The 9842-nt window shown below is 41.3% G+C and overlaps 1 long non-coding RNA gene across 2 annotated transcripts in view; it reads right to left on the bottom strand.

Annotated features, from left to right (window-relative positions):
* Positions 1 to 6584, bottom strand: part of LOC144772001 (uncharacterized) — a 42701-nt gene extending 36117 nt beyond the window's left edge. The window contains exons 1-4 of one of the 2 annotated variants that reach the window (XR_013599587.1): positions 6467 to 6584; positions 5904 to 6009; positions 5729 to 5813; positions 4816 to 5083 (exon numbers count right to left, since the gene is read on the bottom strand). This is a non-coding gene — a long non-coding RNA (uncharacterized LOC144772001). Of the gene's footprint in view, positions 1 to 4815; positions 5084 to 5728; positions 5814 to 5903; positions 6010 to 6466 lie in introns of those variants that run through there. The other variant, XR_013599588.1, reaches the window with a different exon arrangement.
* Between the last annotated feature and the right edge of the window lie 3258 nt (positions 6585 to 9842).

The raw sequence follows: 9842 nt of genomic DNA on the forward strand, positions 1-9842 counted from the left end.
CAATAGTAACTTCTTCAGAGCAATGGGGAGCTAGTATTTCATTCGACACTAAAGTTACAACATCCTTAAGTCAAGAGGAGAGGTGGACTCGGAGACAGCAGTGGATTTTACTAGGTTGCGTGTTTACGCAACACAAGGTCTAAACAATGATGTTGACTAATGATGTTCTCTATTTCTAATCAAATCAATTTTTTGTGTGGGTGTAGGCTATTGCTCAGCTAATAGAAGAAATGCAGTGAGTTAGTGTCATTTTCACCAAATCCGCCCCAACAAGTGTGTGATCCATTTATGGTGTATTGAAGTCACACTTCAATAAATCACACAGCCGGGGGAAGAGGGTTAGGGATGGATGGGAAAGGGGATTTGGAGAAAGGTGTGACAAATTCAAACAATACAAAACAATCTCATATTCATGAGGTCAATGAGCAGCACATCATAACAATCCATTGTGGAAGAAAAAGAAAAAATAGTAAGACAGTTCAATAAAATGCTTGCAAACAGTTCTTCAGCCCAAGAGAAACCAATTGTTAATATATCTAAATGCTCTGTACCTATGTTTCAAAAATACAAGTTACGCAGTAGGGAAAACATAAGAAGTGCAGTCAGAGTGTGCTGAGTGTCTGTACGGAGTGGTAAGTACCTGGATAGTGTGTACAAGAGCAATGTGCATCCAACCGTCCACTTGAGACTGAACATTGACAAAAACATCTGGATAACTGAAAGAATACAAATAGAGGAGAGATAGGAAGGGTGTTGGTTTGGTTACTCGACGTCTTGAAAATGGGTTGTTGCACTACCAAAGTTGGGATCCCAGGAGGGAATACTCAAGGGGTAATTTAGATGGGGATTCTACTGAAAGAAAAAAAACGGTGTCAAAGGGTAGGTCAATGCCCCTACTAATGTTTACTGAACAGACCTGACCAGATTTTGTGCAGTTCGGCTCCCTCTGTAAATAGGGAACCCACACAGGTTTACAAATTACAATTTTTAAAAGAAAAATGGTATTGTTTTGCCAAATTGGGCAGTGCATCTGCATTCTTTTTGGGATGTCCATCTTGGGTGGCTGTCTGAACCCGTTCGGTAAGGTAAGCAGGAATTGTATGGATCTTTCACCTTTTGTGCAGGAGTAGAAGAGGCCTGCAAATTGTATATTAAAATTGATATTGTAGAGTCATGGAGAAGGGCAACAGGTAAGCTTCATGAGGAGTGTACCACCTACCAAGACTCAGAAGCAAAGCAAGAGCATAGTCTGCTGCAATCATTCATTTTATCACTCATGGCAGATCAATTGACTGAGAAGTTAGACCAATTTACAACCAATCACAGAGAGGTAGCTGCACGGTCGAGCTGATCAACCTCACTACTGTCCGCATAACAATTAATCCAGTGCATGCATCACATGGAAGGGTGGGCAGAGTTGGTGGAGTGTCACTATGTGGAGTTCCACGGAGTTGAAAAAAACCTCTTAGGAACTCCGCTCCCCTCTGCTCTGCCCCCCTCCACCTACAATACAAATTTAAAAAGTTGGAAATAAAGGCTTACCTTCTCTGATGACTCCGGACTGCCTCCTCCTTGCTGTGGTCTCCTCGCCATCTGCCATCCTCCCAAGTCATACAAACTATGGTTTGTGACCAGCAAGGACAGCCTGGAAATGCCAGAGCAGGTAAGTCTTTATTTTCTACTCTTTATTGGGTGTGAGTTCAGGGTCTACCGCCGCTCTGCCGCAGAATCAATGTTTTTTGCCTGAACTTCGTGTTCTCAACTGAACGCGGAGTTTGCAAAACTCCCAAAACTCTGCTGGTGGAGTGGAGTTTGACACCCAGCTCTAATCACGTGATGATGAAGATGATGTGGCATCACAACACAAGTCTGCCTCACAAGCAACAGTGTCCCTCAACCACAACGACATAAGAGGAGTTTCACATTTGAGCCAGCACAAACACACTCAGCATCATTTACCAAATCAATGCACCTCTATTTAGTCTGCAGAGCCTAGTAGGACTCAGCATCATCATCATGTTGGTTTCGCTTTGAACATGATAGACTTTCTACTGGCTGTTGGGGTAGTCTCTGCAAAAAGACAAATTGCTGGACAGAATGCTACACAATATCAAACATTCACCCTAGTACAGGGATCTGGGCCTAACATAGTTTTTTTGTTCCCCATGTCTTTCCAGATCAGACCCAGTCATATGTAAATCAGTCTTGACCATGTTACCCATGGGAACAGTCCAGCCTGAACTGCCAGGCCAGGTCCTTCCTGGTCTGGAAACAAGCATCCTGGGACCGGTTTCGGGGCACCCCCACTCATCAGCCAGGCTAGCTTGTTTCTAGTGGCATGAAGAGCACCAGACCCACGTCTGGGCATACCGTCCCACTCGGGGTGACATATGCAAAAAGAACAATTGCTAGAAAGAATGCCAGGGCAGGTCCTCCCCGGTCTGGAAACAAGCAACCTGGGACCAGCTGTTGGGGTAGTCTCTGCAAATAAAACAATAGATGGACAGAATGCTGCACAATGTCAAGCATTCCCCCCAGTATAGAGATCCGGGCCTAACTTCATAGTTTTTTGTTCCCCATGCCCCATGCCAGTTCAGACCCATCCATATGCAAATAAGTATTCAAAATGTTCCCCATGGGAATAGTCCAGCCAAAACTGCCAGGCTAGGTCCTCCCTGGTATGGAAACAAGCTTCCTGGGACTGGTTTCGGGGCATCACCCCATATCAGCCAGGCTAGCTTGACTCCAGTGGCATGGACCCATGTCTGGGCATGCCCGTCCCACTCGGGGTGACATATGCAAAAAGAACAATTGATGGACAGAATACTGCACAATGTCAAACATTCACACCAGTACAGAGTTCTGGGCCTAAATCCATCGTTGTTTAACACCCAATGCCTTCCCAGTTCAGACCCAGCCACATGCAAATCAGTCTCGACCCTGTTCCCCATGGGAACAGTCCAGCCCGAACTGCCAGTCCAGGTGCTCTCTGATCTGGCAACAAGCACATCCTGGGACCAATTTCGGGGCATAACCCCTCATCAGCCAGGCTAGCTTGACTCCAGTTGCATGGAGAGCACCGGACCCAAGTCTCGGCATGCCCGTCCCACTCGGGGTTACATATGCAAAAATAACAATTGATGGGCAGAATACTGCACAATGTTAAACAGTCACCCCAGTACAGAGATCTGGGCCTAAATCCATTGTTTGTCTGCTTCACATTCCATTTACAATTCAGACCCAGCCAAATGCAAATCATTCTTGACCCTGTTCCCCATGGGAACAGTCCAGCCCAAACTGCCAGGCCAGGTCCTCCCCGGTCTGGAAACAAGCATCCTGGGACCTGTTTCGGGGCATCACCGCTCATCAGCCAGGCTAGCTTGACTCCAGTGGCATGGAGAGCACCGTACCCACGTCTGGTCATACCTGTCCCACTCGGGGTGACCAATGCAAAAAGAATAATTGATGGGGAGTATACAGCAACAATGTCAAACATTCACCTCAATACAGAGATCTGGGCATAAATCCATAATTTTCATTGCTCCCCATGCCTTTCCAGTTCAGACCCAGCCATATGCAAATCAGTCTTGACCGTGTTCCTCATGTGAACAGTCCAGCCCGACCTGCCAGGCCAGGTCTTCCCTGGTCTGGAAACAAGCATACTGGGACCACTTTTGGGACATCAGCCCGGCTAGCTTGACTCCAGTGGCATGGAGCACACGGGACCCATGTTGGGCATACCTGTCCCACTCAGAGTCACAAATGCAAAATGAACAATTGATTGACATAATGTTGAACAATGTCAAACATTTACCTCAGTACAGAGATCCGGGCCTATACCATTGTTTTTTAACTCCCCATGCCTTTCCAATTCGGACCCAGCCGTATGCAAATAAGTATTAAAACTGTTCCCCATGGGAACAGTCAAGCCCAAACTGCCAGACCAGGTTCTCCTGGGTCTGGAAACAAGCAAACTAGGACCAGTTTCGGGGCATCACTCCTTATCAGGCATAAATGTCCCACTCGGGGTGACAAATGCAAAAAGAACAATTGATGGACAGAATGCTAAACAATGTCAAACATTTACCTCAGTACAGAGATCTTGCCCTATACCATCGTTTTTATTACACCCCATGCCTTTCCAGTTCAGACCGAGCCATATGCAAATCAGTCCTAAACCTGTTCCCCATGGGAACAGTCCAGCCCAAACTGTCAGGCCAGGTCCTCCAGGTCTGGAAACAAGATGCTGGGACCGGTTTCGGGGCCTCACCCCTTATCAGTCAGGCTAGCTTGGCTCCCCTGGCATGGAGAGCACAACACCCACGTCTGGGCATACCTGTCCCACTCGAGGTGACAAATGTAAAAGAACAATTGATGGACAGAATGCTGCACAATGTCAAACATTCACCCCAGTACAGAGATCGCGGCCTAAATCCATCGTTGTTTTGCTTCCAATGCCTTCCCAGTTCAGACCCAGCCATATGCAAATCAATCTTGACCCTGTTCCACATAGGAACAGTCCAGCCCGAACTGCCAGGCCAGGTCCTCCCTGGTCTGGAAACAAGCATCCTGTGACCGATTTTGGGGCATCACCCCTCATCAGACATGCTAGCTTAACTCCAGTGTGTGCTGCAAGGGACTTAATTGAAAACAACAGTAGATTACAATTGGGAGTAGTACAAATGTATCGTCCTCCAGTGAATCAAATTTGATCTCACACTAGCAAGCTAGAACATATCAAGCAAAAAATGGAAGGAAAAGAAGCACGGAAGAAGTAAATTAAATGCAAAAAATTATTTTATGTTGAGTGTCAAAACATCTTATGGGGAGATACACAAAAAGTAAATTAAGCAAGAAGAGTTATGAACAGAGATACAGATTACATCAACTCATTAGTTCACAACAGAAACATCAACTCCTGGTAGATATCACAGACAATCAAATTATATAATTAATAATGGTCGTATGTTGGTGCAAGCGCAACGCTTCTGGAGATGATGGAAGTGTCGACGTTTCAGTCTATTGTGCAGTCGTCAAGAAGACCATCATCAGGACAATAATAGTTTGTTGCTGGGACAACCCCCTAATTTAAAACAATAGATTGACATTACTAACAAAACATATTACAAACTTAATAAACATAAAAAGAATCCATATTCAGTCTATTAAAAGATATCTTAAAACTCAGTGTAACAGAAAAATCTGTTATTATAAAGTTATACTAAGCATGTCACCCCTTCCTGGTACTGCCTAGTAACTAATTGCACTATTTAAAAAAAATTCAATTGATAGTTGTATTCAAATATCAAAGGATGCAGGTAAAACTCAAAACATCACATGACTCAAATGAGATATATGTATACATTGTTGTTCTTATCTGAACAATCTACTGATCACATAAGTCGTTAACATTTTTCAAAAAAGACTTCTGTTGAATTAATGAAACAACATTATCAAAAGCTCCTAAAGAACAACTGTGGTATTGTGACACCTTAAACATGTTTGTCATTTGAAATCGCGGACAGAGCTAGCTTCTTGTGGCGCTAAACTTCCTAGGGTGTAGGGCTAGTACTTTACAACCCTAGATTAGATTTAATGAGCAACATGGTTATTAATGAATGTAGGACTAAAGCCATATAACACTCAATCAAATCGAGAATACAGTGTGGTTCTTGGTTATTTGATACAGAAAACGTAGCGTAATCCTATGAAATGGTACGAAGTTCACCTGTAACTGAAGAAATTGAAGGTTTGAGTCGCAGGTTCGTTTCAGGAATGTGGATACCGTTTAAAATTGGCTGAATCAGAATAACCTGTGTAGGGTGGTAAATACATATACCTAAGGTTCTTGCTATATATCAACTTAATGCCAAGCTTAAGAAAAACACTGATACTGCGATTACCTGTTATTTATCAATTGAGGGTAAAGAGATTGGACTCCTAATTGTAAAATTCTCCACGTCGTTATGGGACTCTTTAAAGCGCTTCAATTAGATGAGGCAATGTTACCTGCATGGAAAATAGATCAACACCCTATCAGAATGTTGGGTGGTGCACCATAAAAACACAACTAGCATCAGTTCTATCATAAACACTAGAGTCTATTGTTACTTAAGAAATGTATATCTGTCAACTACCGCAACATACTGATACGTGGCTCAAGCAACTAAAGCAATAAGTCAAATGTCAGAGCATAATAGCCAAAAGACGGTAATGCGCAGTCAGGCACCACCATAGTCTCCAGATAGCGATGGTTGAAACATCATGCTCTAAATAGAACTAACTCTATGAGGAATGTGAATATAAGTTGAGACCGAACGCTACATTTAAACAGTTACTGATGGACAAAAACAATGCCAGGATACAGGTACCCTAAAGTAAGTTACTCAGCAGAACCACAACCCTCCTATCTGCAACCAATTAATAGAGAGTAGCGGAGCCCAGCAGAGCGCAAGCAATAACTTACTTGAAAATCACCGTGAATAAGGCAGCGTTAAACCATCGGCGAGTACGGTCATTAAATGACTAAAAAATGTTGAACGCTGCATGTGCCTATCTTATTTATAGCCAGCAGTGCCGATAATTGGTGAAAGTAAAGGCGCCATAGGGGAGGGATTCATACCGAAGGCGACATAAAAATGGGACTCACAGAAACAGTAAGACTACAGATATGAGTCCGCCATCTTAAGTGAGGAAGCTATCCTAATCCAATAACACTCAAAAATGTAATAAAGGAGGGACTGCTTATCGTGACCAACACTACGGCCGCCATCTTGCGGGTATTTTCGGGACCGAAAAAGATGTACTTGTAAAATAATGAATCAGCATTAACTCTCGAAGCGGAACTGTTACTAAATAGTTGTGGGTGACACTGTGGCTTATTATTCAGGAAAGATAAAAAACCGTATGTATCAAAAATAATTCAACAGACTATTTATCTGAAAAATTTCAATTGACAAACATGTTGTGGTGTATGGAGCTACATAAAACATTTGCATGTTTAGCATACAGCCTCATACTAAACAAATGAACAAAACTTAATGAGTCTAAACATAGAATAAAAAATCAGAGATAACAAACATGATAAAGAGTCATCTATGTATCTACTAACTCCATAGTATAGAGAACTAATTTTATCCACTTATTTAAGGCATGCAAGAGCATGCCATTCTGTGCTGGAGTTCAAACCGAATTTAACCGAATCTGCAAGACAGATCCAACGTTGTTCCTTCATTGTTACACACAAACCAGCTTTTGGTACCTTCAGTAATTCCATCAAAAATCTAATCTCTAAAAAATGGTCCCTTCTCTCAGATCTTCCCGAATTAGTTGACAAACGTTTGTTCGCCTTCAGAAGAGGTAGGAACCTGAGAGATAGATTGGTACACGCATACAGAAATAAAGAAACCAACCTCGTGGACAATGAGACAACTGAGCCCACTATATGGTCACTACAAATGCAACCATTGCACAGCTTGTACCACTACTAGCAATATAAAGCAATTCATTTTGAATAACAAACAGTTAGCCTTAAAACTTTCCCCAATTGCAACACAACCAACGTTGTGTATTGCATTGAATGTCCGTGTGGCCTGAAATATTTTGGGAAAACCACACAACCTATAAAGAAACGAATCCTTTAACATCAGTCCAGGATCCGTTGCAATACTGAAAATGCCCCACTCGTGGACCACTACTCCGCCAAAAACCACAGTGAAAATGAAATGCATTGGTGGGTAGTAGGGTAAACAGACATAATATCGATGCAAAAATATCGACTGGACATAATATCGAGGTAAAAATATAGACTAGACAAAATATCGACCAGACATAATATAGACTACAAAAATATCGAGTACTATCGATATTAATAGCCAAAATATCGAATCAAAAATATAGACTAGACATAATATCGACTAGATAGAATATAGACAACAAAAATATCGAAAATAAGGTAAGTTTTTAATAATTTGTAATAATTGTGTAATATAAATCTGTAGCGGGTTGTGGGTTTATAGGGGAATAGGGTGGGAAGTAATTTAATTATAATTAATTAAATCTGTAATATAATTGTAATTGTTAATTAATTATTAATTGTTAATTAATTAAAATATAATTGGTAATTAATAATAATTGATCAATAATACATTTTTCGTAAAATATTTTCTGTAGCGGGTTGTGGGTTTATAGGGGAATAGGGTGGGAAGTAATTTAAATATAATTAATTAATTATGTAAAATAATTATAATTGTTAATTAATTATTAATTGGTAAATAATTAAAACTTAATTGGTAATTAATTATAATTGAATAATTGATAAATCATTATTTTCTACTAAATTATTTTTTGTAGCGGGTTGTGGGTTTGTAGGGGAATAGGGTGGGAAGTAATTTAATTATAATTAATGAATTATGTAAATTAATAATAATTGTTAATTAATTACTAATTTGTAATTATTAATTAAAATATAATTGGTAATTAATTAAAAATATTTACTTGATAAATAATTATTATTTAGTAAATTATTTTCTGTAGTGGGTTGTGAGTTTATAGGGGGATAGGGTGGGAAGTAATTTAATAATAATTAATTAAGTATGTTAATTAATTTAAATTGTTAATTAATTAATAATTGTACATTAAATAAAATTTAATTGGTAAATAAAAGTAATTGGTATTGGAAATTAAATTTAATTGGTAATAATATTTCTATTAATTATATTTATTTATGAATTTGTTACTTTTGCTAGTGTTGCACTCACTGGAGTGGGAATAGTAATTTTTACCCCTATGCTATCCATCGTTTTCCCTACTGTTGCACCCACTGGAGTGGGATAGTAATCTTTACCCCTACGCTATCCAGCGCTTTCCCTACTGTTGCACCCACTGGAGTGGGAATAGTAATTTTTACCCCTATGCTATCCAACGCTTTCTCTACTGTTGCTCCCACTGGAGTGGGAATAGTAATTTTAATCCCTACGCTATCCAGCGCTTTCCCTACTGTTGCACCCACTGGAGTGGGAATAGTAATTTTTACCCCTACGCTATCCAGCGCTTTCTCTACTGTTGCACCCACTGGAGTGGGGATAGTAATTTTAACCCCTACGCTATCCAGCATTTTCCCTACTGTTGCACCCACTGGAGTGGGAATAGTAATCTTTACCCCTACGCTATCCAGTGCTTTCCCTACTGTTGCACCCACTGGAGTGGGAATAGTAATTTAACCCCTACGCTATCCAGCGCTTTCCCTACTGTTGCACCCACTGGAGTGGGAATAGTAATCTTTACCCCTACGCTATCCAGCGCTTTCCCTACTGTTGCACCCACTGGAGTGGGAATAGTAATTTTAACCCCTACGCTATCCAGCGCTTTCCCTACTGTTGCACCCACTGGAGTGGGAATAGTAATTTTAACCCCTACGCTACCCAGCGCTTTCCCTACTGTTGCACCCACTGGAGTGGGAATAGTAATTTTAACCCCAGCGCTATCCAACGCTTTCCCTACTGTTGCACCCACTGGAGTGGGAATAGTAATTTTAACCCCTACGCTATCCAGCGCTTTCCCTACTGTTGCACCCACTGGAGTGGGAATAGTAATTTTAACCCCTACGTTATCCAGCGCTTTCCCTACTGTTGCACCCACTGGAGTGGGAATAGTAATTTTAACCCCTATGCTATCCAACGCTTTCCCTACTGTTGCACCCACTGGAGTGGGAATAGTAATTTTAATCCCTACGCTATCCAACGCTTTCCCTACTGTTGCACCCACTGGAGTGGGAATAGTAATTTTTACCCCTACGCTATGCAGCGCTTTCCCTACTGTTGCACCCACTGGAGTGGGAATAG

This window comes from Lissotriton helveticus, chromosome 8 (assembly GCF_964261635.1).
Source record: "Lissotriton helveticus chromosome 8, aLisHel1.1, whole genome shotgun sequence".
NCBI classification, from domain to species: domain Eukaryota; kingdom Metazoa; phylum Chordata; class Amphibia; order Caudata; family Salamandridae; genus Lissotriton; species Lissotriton helveticus.